Source organism: Anopheles gambiae, chromosome 2 (genome assembly GCF_943734735.2).
Source record: "Anopheles gambiae chromosome 2, idAnoGambNW_F1_1, whole genome shotgun sequence".
Lineage (NCBI taxonomy): Eukaryota > Metazoa > Arthropoda > Insecta > Diptera > Culicidae > Anopheles > Anopheles gambiae.
The window spans coordinates 39,667,012-39,692,178 of record NC_064601.1 but is presented as its reverse complement, the minus strand read 5'-3'; the positions used below and the strand labels follow the sequence as shown (position 1 = coordinate 39,692,178).

Sequence of the window (25,167 nt, the reverse complement as noted above, 5' to 3'; positions counted from 1 at the left end):
CACCTGCGCCCGCGCACGATCGTAAATCGTACGTTGCTGGTGGTGTGCGTACACGGCACACAAATTGTTTGTTGCTGTATTCTCCATCATCTCCAGCATCGTCACCACAGCGAGGGAGAGCGAAAGAGAGAAAGAGAGACAGAGAGGGATCGCTCCGGAAAGAAACTCCACAGGAAGGTCTGTAGCATAAAAAAACGCACCAAGTTTCAACCGACCTCCCTTGGCTGGTTGCCGTGCACGGTCGGTCGTAGTGTGGATGGAGAAAAGTTGCCAAACAAGTTCCCTACGCTCGCTGACACCAACACCAACGGCACAGGTCTTCCGTCGTCTACGGTGCTTGCAGGGTGGCTGTGTAGCGACGCGTTCGCCACTACATCATCACTTTTAGGTCTACCGCGAACGGACGCGCGAGTGCGCGAGTGCATGCGCCACGGTCTGACGAAAAGAACCGGAATCCGGATCGTCGCTCTCGGCAGGGTGACTGGAGCAACGCGTAGAGTGGTAGGTGGCCGGGTCTCGGTGCGTTTGATCTGTGTACGAAAGGTGTGAGCAGGAAAACAAAAGCGATCAAGAAATCGTCAACCCTCCACGGCGTGACTCAGGGCGAGTGAGTGAAACGGCGAATCGATCTCGCTAACGCAGGCGAGAAACACACGAGTGAAAGGTTAGCGAAGAGAAAAGCAAACGTTTCAACAACAACAAAAAAAGTTCATTAAACCTTCAAATTTGGCGATTTAGAAGAGTGTTGGAAGAAGAGTGGGTTTCACCTTCGCAATCAAATGAGCAATCGGTTGGTGAATTGCAAGCTGTCTCGAGTGTGCATGCACTCAAAAGTGCCCAAGTGTCCAATTACTGGTGCGGATAAATTGTTTAATGTGTGTTGTGCCGTTCGGTGTGGGATGTTGGTAGAATCAAGCTGGCCCAGTCAAAGGTCAGGAGGTGGTGCAGTTTGAGTGGAGCGATATTGGATCGTGCTCGTTTACTGGAGTAGTGAAGATCAACACTCCCCGTTCAAGTGATCGTGATCGATGGTAGAACCGCCATCCGCCGCGCATGTGAATAGGGCGAGATTCATTCGCAGCACCCGTGGCAGCTAGTCGGACGAGGCTTGGAGTCGGTCCATTTAAGTGGGTTGACCATGCTCGTTTCACCATCGTCTGTTGGTGTATCTGGTTTTTGTGAGTGTGTGTATGTGTGAGTGTGTTGGTGCAATAGTTGCTGTGGGGCCTACGGCTACCATGTCCACACGGGTCTTGTAGAGGAGGTGGAAAAGTGATGCTGTGCCAAGGCAGTGACGCGTCAGGCGAGAAAAATCACTAAAAAGAAAAGCCTTAAAAGTGTCTTCCACTGCAGCTTATGAAGTGTGTGTGTGGTGTTATATTTTACTTGTAAGCAATGAGAGGGAATATTAATAGAAAATGCAAGAAACAAGCATTGCCAGCGTATTTTTGATATTTTTTTGTCTTCGCTTCCAAACCTTTTTTCACCCCTTTTTGGTCCCGTTCTAGCGGGTAGGGCAGCTCTCGGGTTCCAGCTTGCGTACGGGTTGAAGCGGGTTGCGTGCGTTTGTATTGGTAAGATCGTTGGGTTTTCTTCGCTGGAGTCTGCAAATGAGGGCCACCCGTTCCAAATCGGTCGCAGCGCAAGCGAAGGAAAAGAAGAAGGAGGGCCCTACCTATCGTGTGGCGTTTCTTGAATTTCTCTGGATGGAATTTGGGCTAGTGGCAAAGCTGGGTTGTTAATTTTTTGTTATCCCCATTCACACCGAAATTAGCACATGGGAGCACATGATCATTGCTGGTTGCTTTTTTTAACGGTTTTGAGTTGCTGCTGTGCTTGGTAAATAATTCAACATTTGATTGCATAACATTTCCACTTAACAGGGTTTGAATGGATTGGCCTGAATAATCCACGCCAATCAATGCCCTGAAGAGCACATACAGATTTAGATATCTATGCGATTCTTCAACGTCTTGCGTTGAAAGCTATTAAAAGTTGCAATGCGTTGCAGTTCGGTAACGGAAGCAGTTTGGTATTTTGCAGATACCAGCACCAACACTGTTGCACCGCGTTTGCCACCACTTTAATGCAGCGAAACCGTAACCATTGCCTATGCCCACCAACCGGAGGCTGAAGTGAAGTGTGAATAAGACAAAAGCGTTCGTTTGTCTTTCCGACCCTCCAAGGTGGTGTCGCTCGTGGAAGCAGGTAGTGAAGGAAGCGAACGGAGTGCAGTGTAAAGGTTCTGTTGGGTGGTGTACAGTGAAAACGGAAAGAAGCAACCATTCACCAGTTTGTTTCACCAGAGGTCTTAGCCGCAGCGAGGTCACAGCAGTGTCTTCTCGAGCAAAACACGCTACCGCCGGCAGTTGGGCTGAGAAAATTGTGCCCACCAACGGAACGGTAAGTACGCTTTATTTTCACACCCCATGCCCGAAGAATGTGCTTTCCTGGTGGGCTTCTCATCCCATCGCGTGGGAGCTGTCTGCCAGCAGCTCGGCCTAGGCAAGCCAACCCATTCCATGACGGCATGATGAGCCGCATAGAATTAGACAGTGTCCTCCAGTTATCGTGGCCTTAACATCCAGCACCAAACAATTGCCGTGCCTGATTGCCACCGGTGCTGTTGAAGTTGGAGAAGAAAATTGAAAGTTTCCGTCACCCGGCGAACTTTTGATTTTGGGGAGGGAACGGGCCAACCCAAAACTGTACGCGGCAGGCACCCAATTTGAAATTCATTCACTGGGAAGCTGATTTCATATTCAAGTGGAAAACTTTTGCCACTGGTTGTGTGGGACTCGTGGGTAAGTTACACACGGTTATGAGTTGGTGTAGGTTTGTGTAGGAAAACGGGTAGTGGGCAAAGGAATTTTGGAGGAACATTAACCTATTAAAATAGTCGCAAAAAGACCTTACCAGGTGTCTGTAAAGAATACAAGAGCGTTTTACATCTAAATGGCTGTTTCTTATTTTGTAACTCTTGATGGACTGGTAATGTCAATTTTTTATTCGACAGCAAGATAGCGTTCCATGCGCTTACATTGTTAACTGGTTTTAAGGTCTTCTAGGAGGATTCAAATAGGAAAAGGCATCGCGCTTGAACAGTCGCTATTTTTGAACTATTGGTATATGCACAATAAGATTTCCACTCTCAGACAACGAGTTTTGTTTATTGAAATTATTGAATTGAATTGAATTTAAAAGTGTGTTATCATTTCTCTAAATTAAACAAACTTTTAAATTAAATGCTGTTAAGAACCAGTGTGATTCTGTTCCAAAAGCTTTCATCGAAAATAGAATTGATTAATCCTATTATTTGTATTTATTTGTGATAAGAACATACATTCAGAAAGCAAGGGATGACCATTTATATCAACACAGCACATTTTCTCCAGCTTTAGCTTCATTTTTGATTCATCCATTTTATCGATAAAAACGCACAAAATCGTACAAAAAAAATCGTCCCCAAATTGGAATGGTTACTCCCATTGTTGACCGAAAAAACTTTCTCTCCCATAAACATACCGTTCTTCTTGAACCTTTCATAACACTGCCAAAGAAAGCCGGCTTTATGCTAACACCGGTCAAACGATTTTCCACTGGCGGCAAGCGAGAAGAGCACCGTCTGTAGTTCTGTTAGCTTGTGAGAACGCCAAAACACAATCGTACCGGCTCGTGATCGGCGGGATGGCCTTAATTGATGGCAACTGCCTCGCTGAAAATGCGATCGTCACCATTGAACGAATCACATTCTAATGAACAAACTTTCTTTCGGCTTCGGTTTGATTTGTCACAGCTGTACACAATGCTAGGTGCCCCCCGCCCCCCTTTGTAGCAACAGCACGCAATGAATGGGCTGGCAGTTTGCGCCCGATGCCAGTTGTCCGTTGGAGTGTGGCTGCATTGGGCGAAAGAAGTGCTAGATCAAACTGATTTACATTTTGATTGAGCTGCCAGCTTCCCGTTGATGGCAAAACTCGTTAAGAAAGCTGTCCATCTCAAAAAGCGGGAGAGTAATGGGGGGTTTACCCCTCTACAGTGAGTGTGTGTGTGTGTGTGTGTGTGTGTGTGTGTGTGTGTTTCACACGCATTTGCAGTTTTTTCTTCTCTCGATTTCCTTCCTTCCCCTACCGTTGACGTCTTTCAGTGGTTGATTGAAGCGTTTAATTTCGCCTTTTCAAATGCGCCACGGGCTTCCACATACACACAAAAACACTCTACTTTCGCACAGAAAATGCGTTCTTTTTAACGTCAGCACTCTTTTAACGTTTTTTTTTAACATTTGAAAAAAGCGCTCTTTGAAATTTGTTTGTTGCTTTCCAGGCTCTATCCGGTGGTGCTGCGACAGCACACTCAGTCAGCCGAGTGCGGGAAGTATATGCAGAGAACAAACGTCACAAAAATCAAAACAGTGTGTTGTGGCTGTTTGAAATATTGGTGCAACAATTGTTTCTCTGCAAGCTGCAAGCGTTTCGTTGCACTGTTTTCCGTTTTTTTTGTAAACCAAAGTTTTTGTAAAACACGATCTTTACGATGTTGGTTTTAAAACGCATGGTAAGGGGAGAAATGTAACTCGCTTTCTTCTATTCCGCCGAGACAGCACAACTGGCAACGCTCAAAATCAGACAAGGGTAAGTGTGGCGGTAACTTGACCGACTTATTTTATTTTTTGTTCAACACCCAGATCATGCTCGCTGTTGCTTCCCAAGAAGCGGTTGGATGATGATAACAACAAAAGGCAAACAATGGCCAAAAAAAAGAAGAAAGGCTGTTGGCGCCATCAGCCAGAACAGAGCCATGCACCAGCAAAATGGTGTTTGGTGTGAATGTATGAAAGCTGGCGAAAGATGGAACAGCGCAAACATTACAATTGTGAACTACACCCGGGAATAGAGGGACACTGTTCTTCGCAGAAGTAGCCTCGGTGGGTCCTTCTTCTCGGTCGGAATAGCGCGCAGTGGTGTAGCGTCTGAATTACAATCCGAATTTATTGTAGCGATATGTTGTTGTTTCCTCCCGATTTTCTCCCAACTGTAGGGGCGGCAAGTGCATCAGCTGGCTTGCCAGCAATTCGTTTAGTGAATGGGACGCCACAAGCAAAGACACGTCACCATCGCAACACTTGCTTGCAATCATGGCTGTGTTGGTAGTAGCTGTGTAGGAACTGGAAGGGAAAGTAGCAAATGTAAATGGTACCAACAACAGCCGAGAGATAAAAAAGAAACAAGAACAATGAACAAGTGTAGCGTTTACAGTGAGTAAATACAATTTTCAGCTTCGATGAGTTGTTGGGCACTTTCGTATAAAATGAACGATAAGAACATTCGATGAATTCTTTACAGTGGGTTGTGGGTGGTGGTAGAGAAAGCACGCTTGGATTGTGTTTTAATTATGATTTTATTTGTTTGCAATTTTGTTCTTATCATTTATCTATTCATGGGTTATCTATTCATAATATGTATTTTATTGAATTCTTCTAAAACCTAGATATCTCAGTCCTCGGTTGTTATTGATTGTAGAATTTTCATGGTATTTTAACAATCTTCAATATGGTTTAATAGCCATGATAATTGAATATTCATTTCTTAAGAAACATCTATAAGCAAAGTCATGCATTTTTAGAATCAAAGAAGCATCGCCTGGTAAGTTATATATACATCTTCTCGAATGTCATTTAAAATTAACAAAAATGCAAGAGCGTATCTGCTGTGGTAAACATAGGATGGGCAGCTTCTATGCGACAACCTTTGCTTAGTGATACATTCATCGGCATAAGAATGTATTTCCCTAATGAAAATGGATGTACCACCTTCAATCCAAATTTCATGCAATTTTGATTCATTTCATATTGCTTTCCACTTCATGTGTTGTTGTGTGTTGGGAATAATTATGGAATGGGTAAAGGGAAGTCATCGCGATGAAGAGTTTGTCATCGGTTGCTGATGCATGCACGAACAATACATGCTTACGTCATTTAGCAACAGAATGACACGAGATTGATATATGGGAAGTGAGAAACCATGTAATGCTAGTTTGAGTAGTGATTGAAACACGATGCTGGTGTGGATGCATTTTTTTAGATCTACCAGGCATACACAGCTTGTAAAATTGTAAGTGATTTTGAATCAATTAAATGCAAACAAGTGTCGGAAACGGAGCGAGTTCATGGCAACGAATGCTTTGACAGGAAGTGAAACAAGTTCAAAATTCGCTACGAAAATGAATCATTTATGGTTTTGCTGTTTTCAAATGTCCAGCCCAAAAAGGCTACCCTTCTTAGACCGATCGACCGATAAATCCAATTGTACGAGCGGCTAGCATCCGACGAAGCAAAACCAACCTTGCCCACACTGTCTAGTCAATTGCAAATGGGGGGACCGGGCACCGTACGGTAGCAGTAAAGGTTTAAGAACCGGTGTATCATAAATTCACAACGATAATTCGTCCCCATGGTGCTCTTTCGCTCGGTGCCTCGGTTTCGGGTTCGTTCACATCCTTAAGCGCTAGTAAAATCCTTAAATCCCTTCTTAAGGCAGTATTGTTTCACCGCAGCCTGGCTGTGCACGACAGTTCCGGCAGCACAAAAAACAGAGACGTATCCACTAGCGGCGAAGCTTCGCCTATCAATAGGGTGCGCCTAGCGGTGCGGAGAAGCCGACAAATTGGGATTCCTCATCGTATTTATGATTGCTCACAAATCATATGTTGAACCGAATTTATTTCCCTACCCTCTCCTACTGTGCTGTATTCGTTCCGTTCCGCATCCGTACAAATTCCGTTGAAATGTCGAGCACGAAGCAAAGGTGGTTGCGGTGTGCTTGTGTGATGTGAGCCTGTGTGTGTGTGTTTGTATGTTTACGTATCCTGCCATGTGAGGAAATATTTCATCGGAAGAGCAGCTGAAAGATCACATTTGGGGGCTTTTTTCCCAGGATTTGCATAGGTTATTGGCCGGTCGGTGTTCTGTGAAAGGCTACTCTCCTCGGCATCAGTTGCTAAGCTAGTTGGCTACTTTTACCGCTGTTTTGATGTGGATCTGTATCGGAAAAGTTCTCGTCCAACCCAAAAAAAACACATACACACGCACAAACACAGGACGTATCCATGCATCACAGGGTGTATGGTTCGTTAGCTTCTCCAGGGCAAATCACCCGGAAGCTGCTGGGGCCGATCGGTACGTACAGATAATAAACGGTATCATTATGCCCATTCAAATTAGGGAAATTATGGGCTTTTTCCGAGGACCCAAACATTCCGCAACGGTTACGGAAACTTTTCGGTCTAGATTTGGAAAAGGGCAACACAAGAGATAGGGGAAAAGGCAGACATGTATGCTGTGAAAAAATATCCCTTTTTCTCTGAGTGTTCCTGCTGCCAATCCTGGGGCCCACTCCTTCGAATGGGAACAAACAGGCACGTTTCGGACAAAACGTTTCATCCGGTAAGAATTTACCGAAGCACACCAGCCGTGATGACGGAAGCATAGCAACAAATTTATTCACAACAGCAACAGTGACTGTGGGCATCTACAGCTTTGGAGTTTTGGGGAAAAATATCAATTACAAAATAATGATCATCCGTGAAAGGATTGTTCATCTGAAGTAAGTAAATTTTCAGGATATATTGGGTGTATAAAGTGCAGTTCTTCTTAATTTGGGGCCAATAAAGTACCATACAGAGCTTGATCGTGAAGTCCATATTAGGCGCATTAGCTGGTATTTGTGATAATACTAAATGGAATTATCTTAAGCAATACGACCGTTTTGGTCCGTCCCTTATGGATAAAAATGAAATGATTTAAACCATTGATAGTCAAAGCATTCAAAAGGGAATAGCAATGTAATGGGGTCTTAAAAATTGGAAAATCATTTAACAGATAACGGCTAATGGTTTGTTAACTGAAAACATAAACCAGCCATTGGCCCAGGTTCTCTGTAAAAATATACAAAATACACATAATGTCTAGTATACAAACTACTCAGTGAACACATTTTATTTACTGAACACAAAACATCATTGAACTCAAGCATGATTTGCCCAGTTTTCCGCTTGAGGCAGTGTATCTCTGTTTTAAATAGATCGCATCATAATCAGTATCAAATTTAAACATTTTCTCCTCATACACCATTTACAAATCAAACAAATGAAATTATTTTTCCAACGACTCACATCACACCGGAACAATGTGTTGCTAACGGCCACGTGCATTCGTGGATTTAAATGTTTATCCCTAAATTCTTTCCACCCCGGAAACCTAAGAAGCGCACAGACATTTTTGAGTCCAATTTGTTTGTCCCTGCTGGTTTTCTATTTGCTCGCTTTTGCCGATTCATTTCTTTCTTCCGCCGGATGAAGCCTTAAACCTCTGCGGCGACCCAAAATTCCGATACATTCCCCTTTTCCCGTCCCATCCGCCATAAAAACCCCAAGACCAACCGACCTGCCTCCTCATCGGTACGAATGCAAACAACAAAGAAAAACATTCCTCACCGAGGGGGAGAGAACGCTTCCGATGTTTCCCTTCTTGCTCACGAGGCAGGCCCTTCGATTCGCGAGAATGTTTTTCCCGTTCGTGCTGGAAAGCTTGGGTAGCTTCCGGGATGCTTCTCGCATCGCCCCAACACTGGGGAACGGATTCGAACGATTTTTGGAATGTCGAATTGGATTTTCTGACCCATCGTTTTTGCCCCAGTGTGGCCGGCTGTGGTTGTACCCAGAAGACCTCGATACTGCGCTCCGGAAAGGACATTCACAAAAGGGTCGTTGCGTTTTGCGTTTCGTGCGGCTCGGCCCGAGTGGGCTGGGGATTTGGGTTTTGCCGAAGAATTTGACCAATGAGCCTCTACGGTACAGTGGGATACCATACGTGTCGAGGTACGGGACACGGGGTGGCAGCATCACACAAGGCGAAAAAAAAATAAAAGGGAAAGAAATAGGCTCTCTTTTCCTTCTCGATTCAGACGTCCTCCTGCGCGGAACGGGTTACGCGACACACGAAAGCGTACTCGCGGAAACAATTGTTTCCTAGTGGGAAAGAGTTAATCCGTGGAAAACGAATGCTTTCGATTGCGATTGCAGTGTGATGACAGAAATGTGTTTTGGAAGATGAAGGGGCCGGTATTAAGTCTATTTTTTGTTGTGTCTTACTTTTCCCCTCCCCCCGCTGGTACGACGATGATGTGTGCGCACCGGTAAACTGAGTTTGCAAAGCTGTTCACCCAATTGCATACTAATGCGCTTTCGCGCAAGAACGGTATTGTATTGTTTTTTCGTGCTCGGCAAAATGTATTGTGCGTACGGGTTGAACCGTGCGGACACAGAGTGGTGATGCAATTGCACTGGGGGAAAAAATGGAGATGAGTACAAAACAAGTAAACCTGTTCGGTCGAATGTGACGCGTTGGGTGGAGATTTTCAGACCTTTCGAATGAGAGATTTATTGGAAAGAAAACATGTAAGGCTTGATGCCATACATCTCAATTTTATGTCTGTTTGTACTTCTTTTAGGTTATCTCAGTATAGTGACAACTAGGGTTAACTTGTTTGATTTGCATTTTTGACAGTGATGGTTAAAATATTTAAAAAGAGACAATGGGAACGATGAAAATAAAAGAAAATCTGAATGTTTCGATATCGTATTCCTAAGTCAACTATCTCCAAACAGTTAAGACATATGACAATTTCTTTTGAGGGATTTGTGTTGTGATTTGAATGGCTGGATCATTGCAAGTGTAGAAATTCATTTCAACCCTGCACACGGACAGCAACATTTGTTGATTATCGATATATCTTCGAGCGTTTTATCAAGCTGGAGCTAAACATGAAAAAAATATGAAAAAACGATGAACTGTCGATGGCTTTCAATGCTTATTATGTACCACGCAATCGGACGGTCAATATGAGGCTTGAACCCATGACGGGCATGTATCCATATAAAATTGAACTCTTTCAATGTCCGTTTTAGATATTATTCTACGCCAATGGATAATTTAAGTGCCTTCCGTTTAATGCGACGTTGTTCTTTATCTAAACATTGTATGTATATATTTTATCTCTTTTCCATCTTATTTGAAACATGGACTCTAAGCCAGTCTTAACCGCCAATGAGTTAATTGTTAATTGAGCTATCAGTGGCTTAATTGTATTATTCATAGCAGTGTACACAATCCTCCTTATATAGCTTGGGTCCACACATACTTTTATTAATAGATCTGAAAGCTACTATTAAGTAAGTGTATACTTTGATTCCATATCATATCACGTATGCAAAAATGCTTCCCAATGTGCATACTGGATATCCACAACACCTGCATATGTGTTTCACAGTTTTCACAATAACAAAAAACCATCAATGTGTCACCTGTACCATTCCTGTAGGGAAAATGGACTTTCATTTTGGACAACAGGTGTATCATACCCATGACCCACTTTAGCTACTACCGACAGCATACAAAGGTGCCCTGCGTTACCTGCGTCCCATCGTACCACCATGTGCCTCAATCGAATCTGATCTTTGAGATGCATCCAGATGCTCACTAGCCGATCGCAACGAATTCCTTCAGCAGTGGAGCCGGTTTTTTACGTTTCGTTTTCATTCGTTCCAGTTCCGTTTCGTCCAAAAACCGGCACCATCATCATCGCCCGAAACCGGAACACAGTAATGCCGGTTACTATTACCGGTTTCCTCATCACAAGTCCAGCACCTAACTGGATGCCTAGACATATACGCACACACACGCCAAAAAAGGTCTGCATGCATACACGTGGCCAGAGAAAGGAGATAATTTTCCCGAGCTTATTCCGGGCATGGTGCATTGAAGAGAAGAGCAAAACCAAAAAATACCGGCGTTGATTATATGATTTTGTTTTTGGCACATTCCCTACCAACACACATGCTGGTGCAATCGCAAAAGCCCGTAGGGGTGGAATGGTGGATTAAAAAAACAACTGTAGCAGTAGCGAAACGAACCGCTGCCACTGTCAGCTGGCTAGCGGTAGTGGTTGAAACAGTTTTGACACACTTCGGTAAGGTCGGTTTTGCGGTGCATTGTTGCGATGGGAATGGCAGCACTAGTGCAGTTACGAGGAGAAAGGAAATGCCGCGAGTACGTTGCAATACACACTGTACGCTGTTTCATGCCGGGTGCACATTGAAACGCTGACGATATGATATGTACGTATGATGTTTCTTTCGTACGGCATCCGTCTGCTTCCATCGTATTCCTGTATAATCCGCTTAAAACACAAATGTCTTTTATTAATATTCATACGCGTAAAACTTGATACGACAAACTTTGCCCGCTCTTTCTCTCTCTCTCTCTCTCACGCTGTCTCAGTCTGTGTGATTAAGATAGTTTCCTTTGCTGTACAGCTGTTTGCCATTGGAATGCTGTTGGAAACTGTTCGCTTCGCGGCACAATGTTCTGCATTTCGTATTTATCTTTCTGCACAACAAAGCGCACCGAAGCAACATCCATCCTTTGGTGGTATAATTTAGCGCATTGCATAACGCCCACCCGCTCCGACAGCTGACTAAACAGTCGTACCAAGTGCGGGGCAATCCGGCACAACGTGTTCCACTGGATATTGTGCGGGACGTTGTCCTGGCGCGTAGAAAATTAGTGGAAAAGGTGGACCAGATTGCTATGAAATTAATTTCTTAAAATCGCAACTGCCAAACCGGTAGCCCCTAGCCGGCTCGTACCGGTGGGCTCTATTCCCTTTTGCTCGCCTGGCGGGCTCGTGCGAGCGTGCGTACTGCTGAATCGTAGCCTTCGAAGCTGTAGAAAATAAGGCTGAAGGTTCGTTCCTTTGGATTTAAGCAGCTTTTTATTCTGCCGTGTTGGCATCTCTTGTAGATGTACATCCACCTACCCGGCCTGGGGGCCGGGGGAGCGTTTGCAGTGGGTGTGTTTGCTTCCTTTCGTACTAAAACGCTTCCGGGGTTGTTTGAATGGTAGATGAAATTTAATTTCCGCTGCACAATAAACTAAACATCTCGTTTTCCAGTCCGTTGCGGAGAATGCGTTTTTGTTCAATCTCAGAATGCGGCACATCTTGGAATGGCTATTAATCTAGTGACTGTGCAAAGAAGATAACGTTGTTTAAGGTTTATTTGAAATCTTATGCAAACAAGTGCTTTTTGAGAAAATCTAAAATTAACAATGCTACTGTTAAAGTATCCTAAAACTTCAAGCACGTTAATGTTTCGATATTCTTTTAATAAGGTCTGGGATATATTATGCATTAACTATAGGAAACTTATGTTTAGGTAGCTCTCCTCCTGGATTGAGAAAAGCTAAGAAATAGTTCGTGGAATGAAAACAGTTTATGAAATGGACAGAAAAACAGTTCCAGGACCGATAAAAATGTCTATCATTAGCATCGGATATTGATAACAAGAACAGAAAACCTCACACAATGTGATCAAGAAGAGTTATCGCCTGGAATGGTTGGAATTGTGTTATTGGAACGTTTTAAACAAAGTTGTAAACATTTTTTGTTTCATCAGCTAGTAATTGAACAATCCAATTAGCTTAACCTTGTCATTTTGGTCCAGCTTCCGCTGCTTGTATTGGTTTTGTACTGGAAACGCAAAACGCACTGATAAGGGGCTGCCATCCATTAAACAAGTCAGTATGTAATGAGTTGGGATTTGAGAATCGTTTTTTGCTACCAACTTTTAAATATTTTGATAACGCCTACCAGACACACAGATAATCGGTACGGTAACCAGCGGGAGCTTTCTAGAACCAACCATTGATGACGGCGCTGTTTCGTCTCATTTGTCATACCACACAAACAACACACCGGCCAACCCCGTGACATACTTTGTAATGTGTACAAAGTCACAATAATGGTAAGCTGCAAACCAAAACAATAAACGCAAAACACTCAATTATCTTGCCTGCGTCGAAGCTGCAAGCTGCGATTGCCAAAAGAGCGCCACAGTTCGGCAAACCAGTTGTTGCGCCACGATAAACCTCGTATCCTCGCCACTATCTTCGGAGCAATATTCCGAGTGACATGATTTATTTGTGGTCGAGATTCAACGCTCCAGTCTCGTTTGCAATTCCCCTGTTGTGCATCTTCCTCCTACCGTGCTTGTTCGCATGTCACTCTTTTGCATAATGCTTTAACTCTTTACTCTATACCCCAAAACACAACCTCCAATACTGGGGCGCGTAAATCTTATTGGTCTAGCCCGGTGTGCCCCATCGCTGTGCAGGGATATTGCATTGTACCGAAAATCGGTGCCAAGAGCACGGGTAGGCAAGTGTTTCGTTTGCTCGCCGAACCGGAATGACAACGTGCTTGGCTAAGGGTTTTGGGTAAAAGAAAATTGATGATATTTATAATGGATCTAGGTGCAGAGACCGCACGGTGGAGGAAGGGTAATGGCAGATCAGTTGCAGTTGCTTGATTTTGGAAAAAATAAACAAAAAAACCCACTGCTGGTGTGCGGCTCAGATTCAATTGTACTCACTTGACCCACCGCCCGAGAAGGAAGTTTAGAGTTGTGCATTAAACTGTAAAAGAAACTCTTGTGCTGGTTTTGGTTTTGGGCATAAGGACGTGCTTTTCTAGGACGTTCATACCAGAAGCGTATTAACAGTTATGATTTCTTTTTCGGTCACTTCGCAAACGTTGAAAGTGGTCGTCGCAATGGAAGTGCAAGTCGGTCGGAGTGCATTTTTTTTGTCTCCAGCCATTTCATTTCCGGCTACAGGAAATCGCACTTTCGGGCCCGCCTTTCTTCGTCCGGTATGAGTTATCCTTCCGGCTCACCGTTCGACCGGGGGGTTTGTATTGGGCCGCAGAAACTTGGTGTAGCTTTGCAACCACGCGGAAAACGCTGCTGAAGGGGCATTTTTTCCGCGTGAAGTAACAACTGCATGCCCGGAACGTAATCCGATTGTTTTGGCAATCTAACAACATTTTGGCTTTGCTTCTTGGTAGTGGTAGTATTACGGTGCTGCTTCCGTCGGCTGTTGGTATAATGATCTTGAAATGGGTTGTTGTAAGCTTACATGTTCTGTACATTTTTGACTCTAGTGTCTTGTGTGTGGTTTTTTGTTTGCCAGTTGCAGTGAGTAGAACAATTATTGCAGTGTAACGAAAGTGGTGGAAAAGTGTAGCGACAGAGGACAAGAGACACAGTATGAAACGTGCACTTGTGCTGAAGTTGCCTGCTCTGCAGTTACAACTTTGCTAAGCTTTAAAAGCATTGGAAAGTCGTGTGTACTCAACCGTACTTTTACCCTTGCGACAAGAATAAAAACTTTCGCCCGGCACTCTAACGCCGCGCCGACGAGCAGGGACGTGCTGAAGCACACGAAACATTACGAAATGAGACACAACCACCGGTACCGGATCGTTACTCCCCAAATGTCAGAAACGATCAAACTCCGGTCCCGGAAAGTACAGCCGCCGAGGGAGGTGGTGGCTTGTAGAATGGGAAGGTAAAGTGTACTTGTTCTTGCACAGTTTTCAGCAGCAGTGCAGCAGGGTAACGAAGTACGGGCTTAATTTAAATACAAATTGTCCAGAAAATAATGAACCAGAACTAGAGCACGTGCCTGGTTCGCACAAGGGTTGTGGAGAGTGGGAAGGGCGTGTCATAATATTATGACATTCTGCAGGCTCTGCACTGAAACTGTTCCCAGTGCTCGTAACGTTTGCCGGCGGGGAGTTTTGTTCACTTTCTTTTGACACCTTTTGGTGTTTATTCGCAGTAGTGCATTTGAACCAGCAGCGATGAGCACAGAAAAAAAGTGTACAGAACCCGCTAGTTAAGGATAATGGTAAACGTATTCTTTTCTTTGGTTCCTGGTACAGGATAAATATAGTGCCGAGTGGCAAGAAGATACACCATATTCCAATCCCGTCCGCCGGAAGTGTGCGCAAGAACGGCACTTGGAATACATATTTAATTAAATTTTCATTTTCCCATCACCCACCGTGTTGACCCTGCGCCGCCTGTATGCGCGCCCTGGGTAGGTGACCGTAGGAAAGAAATGCGACTCTCTGGTGTGTATCTGCGGTGGTTTTGCGTCGAATGGTGGGAGTGTTGTTTTGCATCGGGGCGTGCAGTGGCGGCACACTACAGTGAAGAAGCGAAAGCTTCAGGCTCTAAGAAGCTGTGCTTGCCCGGGGTACTTCTAACGATGTAATGTGCCGTTGATAGGCAACATCAAAGGGCGGTGCTATGCTAACAGCACTTCTAGCTCCCGGTCAGGACGCTCCGGGCGATGGCAAATTTACCTTCTTTATCTCGTGCTTTTGGGAACGTACGGACGAGAAGTAGGGAGAAAGTAGTGAACCCTGGAGTGGTACGTGTACGTTCTCGAGAGGTAATTGAGGAACCTATGTGGATGAATGCTTGGTGAAGAGTGAAATGTTGTCATAGTGACAGTCATGCTAGAAAAGTGAGATTGTGAGCATGTATTTGTGCATTCATTTGCAGTGGTTTGTTGCGTTGCTGGCAACACTCCATACAGCATCGGTCTTGTTTTCTAGGGGTTAATGATTTACGGCAAAATGCATTAGGAGTGGAACAAACAATTCGAATGAATAGAATCATGTTTCTCTTTAAACACCTCTACGAATTGTTCCTTACTTATGTAAAGTGGGAACTTTGTAGCTCTGTTTTGTTTTGATATATCTATAAAAAACAGTTTTACTCGATATTCGTATATTTTATCAAATATGGTTATAAAGCAAACCAAAACATCTCATAATAACATAGTTGAGTAATAAATAGCAAATTAAAAATCATTGTTATGGATGATAAGAGTATGATATTATGCTTCTAATTTGAGATTCATGTGGAAGAACAAAAAATATTACGTTTAATAATGCTTTCAAATTATTATGTTTATTTTACAAAAAATGTAAATGATTCGGTTAAGTCTCAAGACACGCGCGCTGTTCATGAACGTTGGATTAGACACATGACTGACGAAGGGTTGACAGGAGTTAAATTCGCGCCTGAAGCACTGGTGGGTTTAATATGCTCCAGCAATTTTGGGATATTGTTTTTTTACTTCGTGCGTAACTGTGCATTGTTAATCGTTTGCTCAAACGGAAGGCACTATATAGGGGACTATTATAACATCATTATCATTATTTAAAACATGTCAGAAATTGACAATTGAAATTGATGTATAAAAGATGTATCAGTCGAACAATACAACCAATATCGTTTTCATTGATCAGATGACATGAAGTATGCAAGTAATCGAACTTTTTTTTCCCTATGCGGTTCGTTCTAGTCGTTTATCGGTGTTCCAATTATCAAGCGACAATATGAATAATTGACGTCACAATTTGTTTTTTTTCGCCCTGCATCTCCCTCTATTATCTAGCCAGCATCGTTTGAAGTAGGTGCTAATATAGCTCAAACCATTCGGCTGCTGTTGTGGCTGCAGTACAAAGCATTGTAAAAAAAATCCTTTTTGATTTTGGTTAACCGAGAGGAATATCGAGGCAACAAATCGACCACCGACTGTACCCACCCATCATTCCTCCCGTCAAGTTCGCACTGCAAACAGCTCTTGCTTTGTGGCAGCAGCCCGGTGTGATGTGTAGCACGTGTGGTGCGGTCTGTTATGGCGATGGTCAGCGTGAGGTTAGCGCGTAGTGCGGTGTACCTCAAAAAGCTAAATCGATCTGAATGATTCCACGGACCGGTGGACGCAGCCGTGATGCCAGGCCGAAGCAATGCAACAGCGGCAGCCACGTTCAAAATGATTGGCTTCCGGATGAAAAGGGATCGCTTAGCACGATGAAAGCCTCGATGCGCCGTGGCCGGGGGATTACCACCAGCCAATGAGAACAATGCGCGATGGATTGGTGGAGAGCGAATGGCGCCCCTGTTTGGCGCGTAAGCGGAGCGGGCGGTGGATTATTTTGTTTGCTAAATTAACAGATGTGGTGAGAGATTTCGTGGCACATGTGGATGATGTTTGCGGTATTTGTGAAATCCTAATCTCATGCAAAAGCGACCGTTTGGACGAGGTGCGAGAGTTTCCGGTGCTGTCAGCGCACGAACGGTTGTTTTTTTCGTTCGTTTTTGTTGGTTTTCAATAGAAATGTTTCCCAAGGGAGGAAAGGAGAGGGCGGGGGATTTTGAATGGGGAAGGATTTTTCCATCCCGCTGTTGACCGGTCAGTTCGCGCTAATTAGCATATGTAGGGACGAGAGTGTGTATGGTTGGGATGGAAGGGATCAGTGGCTATTGTGTGAATTGCGTTGAAAGAAGCAAACCAATCGAAAGCGGTCGAGTTGGTATGTTTATATTTTTAGTGAAGATATACATTTACCATGGAATAGATTAGAGGTTCTTTCTGCTCAAATGACCTGTAGTGGTGCGAGTATTTGGATAGCATCAAGGAATGGAACATAATGAAGCATGAAATATGATGACTGTTTCTTTATTTTTAATGAAGTCAATTACAAATAATGATGAAAGCATCCGGCAAGGACCACGGATTAGCGTGTTGTACGTTTTGCTAGGATTACATGATGTGCAACATAGTGTAAGCAGATTAAGCGAAATTATGTCAATCGATTTTTCCCTTCCAGTGATCGAACGCTTAACATCAATGCAATGTTCATTTTGTTTGTTGTAGTTTGTGCTCAAAAGGGGGGTTTTATTTGTGTAGCTACTTATAAAGTTTAACCTGTAAAGTTTGAACAAAGTTTACAGGCAAAGTTCATTTCACTAGAAATCGTGCACAACACATCACAGTACAACAAAAACATACCATTGTTTTTGTGAACATTCCATCCTCCGACGTTTACTGATCGAAGAATGTGAAACATGCCGGCTAATGTTTCAAACTGATGACGGGCGGTGTTTTCTTTCCAAATTCCGTCCCATCCGAAAAAAACACGTTTTGATTGGGATTTTGAATGCGATTGAGGTCGGGATGAAGCTTTCGACCCCAAAAGTTGCCAGTCTGTCCGATGTTGATCGTCCGATCCACTCGATCTGTGAGACATCAAAGGGCTTTCGGAACCGGTTACCGGTATGTCGTCTGGAGATGCTACGACAGCGGAAACCGGAACCTGTATCCCTGGATCCGTGGAAGAGAAGAGTTTAGAAATTCCTTCATCATTGCCATTGCCGACCGCATCCTTCGGTATGCTTTTTGCAGCGTGCGTTGTGTACTGTAGAAAACAGCACCCATTCCGTTTTTTTGATGTTGTTTGGTTGAACGTGTGCACTATAAACGCATTCCGTTGCCTGAAATGTAGACGTCGACGTCGTGTTTGTTTGAAGTTGATGCAAATAGCAAACGTTACTTGCTATCGAACGCAACGCCCACAAGAGCCACAGCACGGCATTAGAATCTACAACACAGTGGCGGAGCGGAGGGAACACGGGTCACTGTCTGGGACTAACAATACGGGGCCACGCAAAGCAAACGACGCTGTGCGCGCGGTGTCAAGTAACGGTAAACTGTGCGAGCGAACGAGTGAGTGACGGACCTGAAGGAGACATCTTGGACATTGGAACTCGCATGGTATGATGTGTTCCCATCACCGACGGCGAAGATAGTGTGGCCTTTTTTCTGTCTCCGGTTCTTGCCTTGCCTTTAAGCTTTGGCTGTGTTGACGCGCGAAGGAATGTGATCGTGGCCGGCGTGTGGCACTACTTTATGTATGTGTGAGGTATCGAGTTGGTCTGCTTCAATGTTTCACCATGCAGGGGTTTTCATGGTATCTTATAGTTGTGGGATACTTTCTTGACGCTTTCATATAGTAAGTGCCTAGCACTCTTTTTGGATAATCTCATTGGAAAATGCTATTGGATTTGTCCAAAAATTAGGAAAAATAGTTCAATTCCTATCACATAAAGTAAATTTCCCGTAAAAAGTCAAGAAAATGTCCCGCAACTGTGCCAATATCTGAAAACCCCTGTATTGACGCATCTGGGAGATACACCTTACAATTCGGGTCATGTATCAAAAATACGAAAAGCATCTGGAATGATAGGGAGGAAGTCAAGAGAAGACAACATCTTCACCGTGGTATTAAACATATATGTAGGTTAAAGCGAATGCTTGTATTTGTAACGCCGTTGATGTTTTGAGTTGCAATCTGTGTGATCTAGTAGAAAAGAAATAAAAAACAATCATGCATGCACACACCGGGACACACACACACAAAGCTTTTAAACAAGTCACTGAAGTGTGAGAACTACCCTCAAATTTTGTTTGCAATAGCTACCGCACCCTCTTTTCTATTCGCCACCCACCCACCGGCCCACCGACCAATTTCTATTCACACATTCCGGTGCGGGCACCATTCGTTGTGTCACGATTTCACGGGATAGCGCGCACGGAGATGAAAAAGTTTACCACTTTGGCTTAAGTTTCGTGACGGAGTGGATGGCGTGCTGAATAAATTCATTTTCGGGCACCCCTCCCCAAAACACTTACGGCAACAATTTTCACGATTCACGGCTGCCGAAAATGGGTGAAGGGACTGTGCGGGGAGAGGGGGGGGGGGGGTGAACCTTCGCCGGGTAAGTTGGGCAATCATCCGGCCGCGCGATTTCAGCCACTTTTCGTGTGATAAAATTTGCAACATAGATGGTTTACGTGGCTGGAGGGTAAAGCAAGGGAAGTGTATGTGTATCTGTTTCTGTTTTGTAAGTGTTTATGTGTGTATGTGTTTATGTGTCTTTTGTAACTTTGAATGTTAAAATTCGTTGGCGTAATAGAATTGTAAGCTAAAACATTTTCAAGATGTGTTTGATAGACTAATCTTGTACGAGATAGCAAGAATGGTAAGCTAGGTACAAGGGTAGCGAAAAATGCGAATGTATACAATAGCACAGCTTTTTTTACACAGTAGCTACAGCATGTCTAGAGTTATATTCGTCTTACAAAACAAACAAAAAAGGATTTTTTTAGTTGAACATCAATGCTTTCACATATCGACGTGGATAACTTTTCTTAAGCTGGTGCAAAAAAGGCCACTATAGTATTTCATGAATTTTCAGAACTAGTGTTTTAAAGTAAGATTTTTTAATATGCATATGAAGTAGCAATTGAGGTGTAGTGAATAACACTATTGACTAATGAACTATAGTTATTCAATGTCAGCACTATGATGACCAATATAGGCAAGCTACCTGGCCATTTTATAAGGACTGCCCGACTTTCAGTGTATGTCATATATTTCATACTTTGTTTTACATATATTTATCTTACTCCTTTTTTAAGATGTCAACCTATTTTTTTGGAGGAAAATGCGACTTAGTAAATCTTTCATTTCACAACCATGCCTTTTTTTAATTACTGACCTTGTTACTGGATTGGTTCATATCATTTCATTGTATTTATTTATTTATTGATTTATTTATTTATTTATTCATTTAGATACAAATATCTGTCTCAGAGCGCTAAATATAGCTAAAATTGTTGAATAAACATATGTTATTTGTAATAACAGGTGATTTTTTTACCAAGATCATTTTGCACCATTCTCAGCCGATAGATTAGAAAAGAGGTTTGCAAATGGTGGCCCGCGGGCCTTCGAGAATCTTTACTGCGGCCAGGGATGATTTTGTGAAGTTTAAAATGAAAGGTTTATTATTTAGACTATTTCATTTATGTTTTCATTAAAAAAAACGAAAATCTAGCATTAATAATAGAAAGCTGAAGAAATTTAATACAAACATTTAATTTTTTTATCAAAAAGAATTACAAACATACACCCTTAACCAAAAGTAAGCTCACTATGGCCCTCAAAAACGTTATTCGCGAAGCAACATACTACTTCAAATTAAATTTAAATCGAAACGTGACATGCAAAACGAAGAATAAAATTGAACACATTTATTCCGATTCCATAAATTATTCTCCTGGTTTAACGATCTTTGTGGAGGGACTCGTAAGGTGTGTAGGATAAGTCCCGCTTAATTGTGGTGCTCTGCTTAATCGTTCAAATTAAATGCAATCGTCATAAAAGACAGGGGCCTGGCTTTAGACGCCGTCAATTTGACCGTGACGCTTGTTCAGCGGTCAATTAGGAAATTGACGGTCATCTTTGGACAGGTGCACGGGGCGTTGTTGTCCGGCACACTTGGCGGAACATGATGGCACATGAAGCCGTTCAGCCCCAGCCCCAATACTGACCGACCAGACCGTGGCTAAGTATGACTATTTTACAACGATGGGCAGCATTCAAACACCGACACAAATTTACAATTCGCTTAATTGAATGATAATAGAGCGTACGCGGGGCCACGGATCGTCCGAAGGCGCTTCCAGTACAAACGGAGGGGCGGCCGAGGTTTCGGTCGGTGCAATTAGGTTTGGCAAAGGTCCTCCCTCCGCCAGCGCGGTGCGGTGTCTGAGGTCAGGTCATTCCATTAATTGACTCATCCCGCTACATGCCAACCCAAACACGCGGTTGAGTAGCTTCTGTCGAGCTTCCGCACACATAGCCGCACAAATAATGGCCAACAGCTCATAGTCGGCAGAGGAAGGGTGGAACCGAGACGCACTAGCGCGGCACACTCTCATCTATCCACTGTCGTTATCTTGCGGCGGTGAGGTAGTACAAGCTAATGAAAAGTAGAGAAATTCGCATCGAGCGGAAGCGAAGGTGCCGAGCAAAAGACAACCAAAATGGCTTTTTTTACGGGTGGAAAAAGTTACCCGCTTCATCAGGACCAAGCCGGAGTTTGTGTCCGTTAATTTTGAGCACAGCGTTTTTGTATGTTTTGTTTTAGCATGTATGCGATGTTGGTATGGCGCGATGTTTGGATGCTAAATTCAAGTGCCATGGTATCCTGCCTTGCAGTGGTAAAGACTACGGGTAAAGCGCACACCGGTTAAAGATTGTTTTCGGCAAAAAGAAGGCCAATGAATAAACTATTCTTTCACCATCCATTCGGGCATGGTTACTTTTAGAGATTTTTTGGATAGTTAGTTTTTTAGCCATGCTTTGCTAAAGAGAAACCAGTTACCAGGATTCCACTATTTGGAAGCTACATCCTTGTCAGTAGCTCTCAACTAAGCAAAAAAGGTACAAACACTCCTCGCCAAAACACTTTACCGTTGGGCAAGTAGAACGGATGCATCCTGTCAGGGTTGGCTGATGATGGCCGGTTGCAAGAGATGTTCGCTTCCTCCTTTTTGCCTCAGCACGGAATACCCAGCGGAACTGGTGGAATGAAGCGGATAGCTCGAAAAAAGGGTGATGGTTCATTTAGTATAAATGAGCACTCGGGGATAAGGATTGTGCTTGCACTTTTTTGCGGCAAGGGTAGGAAATTATTCATGTTTCCTGTTTGCAGCACGTACAGGCATCCGATTGCTAGAGCATTAGTGATGGAAGGTGTATTTTGAATATTAGATGGTCGTATGACGTATCCTTTTGCGTGGTAAACGATCCCTGTTTAGTGGAAGGCGAATTTCGGAGCTTAATGAGAGGGTGGGTATTCGAGAGAAGCATCAATATAAGTGTAGTATGCTCAAGATAATGCTGATGGGCACTTGTACTAGTTTTTCTTATTTGACGGAAATATACACTTCTCAACCCATGGTTTACTTACATCGTAAAGTGTATTTTGAGTATTAAATAACTAGACTACATAGACTACAGGTGGTTAATATGGTTAGGATTTAGGACGTCTAGATGGATAAGGCTTTCGATGGAGATGAACAGTTGCTGATGACTTTTCTATATTATGAGATATAGTTAGCTCCGACTGACATACGGAGATTTTGTGCCGTGTTACTTAGTTTTACTGATAGTACTTGAACTCTATAAAAATGTTCAGTTTGACGCTTTACTTTTACGTATTCGCTACTGATGCTCGAACTGAGCAGACCAGTAGTAGTGTAGTACAGTCGGAATTCATATTATATGAACAGACTATATTTCTTCTAAATTGTAGAATATGTTATAGGCTATCGAAGCTTCATTAATCAGAGCAAATAGTATTTATGGACCAGGGCTTTGAGATTTTTTTAAAGCCATGAAAATCTTCATGTAATTTAATCGTTAAGTTTTGTGAAATGATTTGACAATTTAATTTTGATCTGTATAAACAAGATAAAAACATTAACCAACGAAACGTGTATAAATTAATGGTTGATGAAGAGTTTATAAATAAGGAGAATGACGTTTTTACTCGCAGTAAGTGATGAAATCAGTTATATTTTAGTGTATTTTGGATAGATTATTTATTTTAAAGCTTATAACACATAAGGGGCAATTAAATTTATTGAATTGAATTGTCGTAATATATAATGGCAATTTAATTATGTTACACTGTGTTTATGATCGGAAGGAGCTTTTCACCCGCTATCATATATTTGCTACAGTTACTACAGTTACTGGAATAAACTAATTTTATTCTATAGTTAGCTTAATAAATTTATATTGAGCATCGAGAAAGATTAGAGACTTTTTGTTATGGCTATCATGTTAATAAAATTTCTACACTAACTTCTCAGTTACATGTGTAACTTCTCAGTTACACATTAAAATTGCGTTTTATATGTGGTCTCACGTCTTACAGTGAACTTCTTGTCAAAAATAAGATAACAAAAACAAAACCGAAAACAATAGCAACACCCGTGAGCGAAAGCTTTACAAACAAACATTCTGAAACAAGTCAACATGGCCATCGTCTGCGGCATAGCTTGCTGTTTTTGTTTGGTCGCCCACCGACACCCACCGACCGAAGCAGCGGGTGCAACACGAACGCTTAAATAGGGGATAGAAAGGTAGCTTTTAAAGCATACGGGCATCCTTCGGTGTCACCTTGGTTCGTCGCTGGCGACACAACATCAACCGGGAGGGGAGGGGGCGGGGTTAGTAGCACCGGAACGGCACCCTGCCAGAACCGTGAACGCATAAATATGTAAGAATGTTTGCAATTGTGCAAAATTTCTCGGTCAAATATTTGCCCTTCCCAGCACTGCCTTGCTTTGGCGATTGCCCAGGCCTCCGGGGCTTCCAAGCCAGGCTTACCAAGTTTTGCGTGTGCTGATTCTAGACACCTTCTGACGTTGGTCGGCAGCGCTAGCGCCCTCCGGCATTGTGGACTTTTTCCTTGCAGGTGGCATGGTGGCCTGTGCTGTGCAAGGGCACACTGAACGTCACCTGCTCACGAACTGTGGTGCCCAACACGCAGGGGAAGCAAAGTTGACGAATATACAGCTACCTTAATTTTCTGCACCACAAGACAAGCCATCGTACGGAGCAACCGTTCTGTCGCTGGAGCAAGCAGATTGAATGTATATGTGTGTCGTACAGATTGTTTTACCTATCACATCTCGAACAAAGGGTAACCATGGGTGTAGCCCAATGTCCGGAACTGCCGAAGCTTATTTTGTGTCGTTGTGTGGTTGGTACGAGCGTGTGAGGAAGGAATTTGTTAGGTAAATTTTGGATAAATTTCCCCACAAACCGGTAGCCAAAAAGTCAATGCAAGGGTGCGTGGGAGTGTGTCAAAAATAAATTTAAATATTTGCTTCAAGCAAACACACTGCATTTCCTTTCCTTGACGCCGCTCAGTAAGCTAGTTTTGTGACGGGATAGCTGAAAATCATCATGCTGCCGGCCGATTTGGGGTTGCTGCAAAATGTATAAAAATCACTTTTTAACGTAAATAGATGACTTTTCTTCATTGCCCTCGGTCAATAGAATTACCAACTGGGGACAAGGATGGATAAGACCGACCGACCCCTAAAAGGTCATTAGTTGAATGCACCATAAATTAAATGTTTCAGCAACATAATTGAAGTACCATCATCCGCCTGGAATTAGTTCACTCGATCCTTCACCCACACGCCCCTCTCTGTGTGCTCCTTCTCCAGAATGTACAGGAAGTGGTTGCGGTATTGAGGTGAAATAGTTTTGATACTATTTGATTACACCTACACGGATGTGGGGATCCTCCATAGGACGGGGTGTGAAAGGCAAACAAGTGATGACTGTTCTTTTCTCTGTACTGTACTGTGTTCTCCCCCTGGCGAGAAGAGTCGTACGACGACGAGTGGTGCAGCGCTTTGCTGGTAAACATTCGCTACATTCAGTGGTCCCCAACCCCTAGAAACGTGTGTGTGTGTGTTTGTTTTGCGAAACTAATATTAAACAAACAGAAGCCACGTCATTGTGCGGTAGTGCGGGGACG

The 25,167-nt window shown here is 43.3% G+C and overlaps 1 protein-coding gene across 6 annotated transcripts in view; it reads left to right on the top strand.

Annotated features, from left to right (window-relative positions):
- Positions 1-281: 281 nt before the first annotated feature.
- LOC1274243 (cadherin-87A) overlaps positions 282-25,167 on the top strand; it is a 147,038-nt gene continuing 122,152 nt past the window's right edge. For 2 of the 6 annotated variants that reach the window (XM_061644855.1, XM_061644850.1), the window contains exons 1-2: positions 284-501; positions 2,029-2,403. The gene's annotated coding sequence lies outside the window, so the exon portion shown is untranslated. Of the gene's footprint in view, positions 502-2,011; positions 2,404-25,167 lie in introns of all 6 variants that reach the window. The other 4 variants (XM_061644860.1, XM_061644854.1, XM_061644853.1 and 1 more) reach the window with 4 other exon arrangements.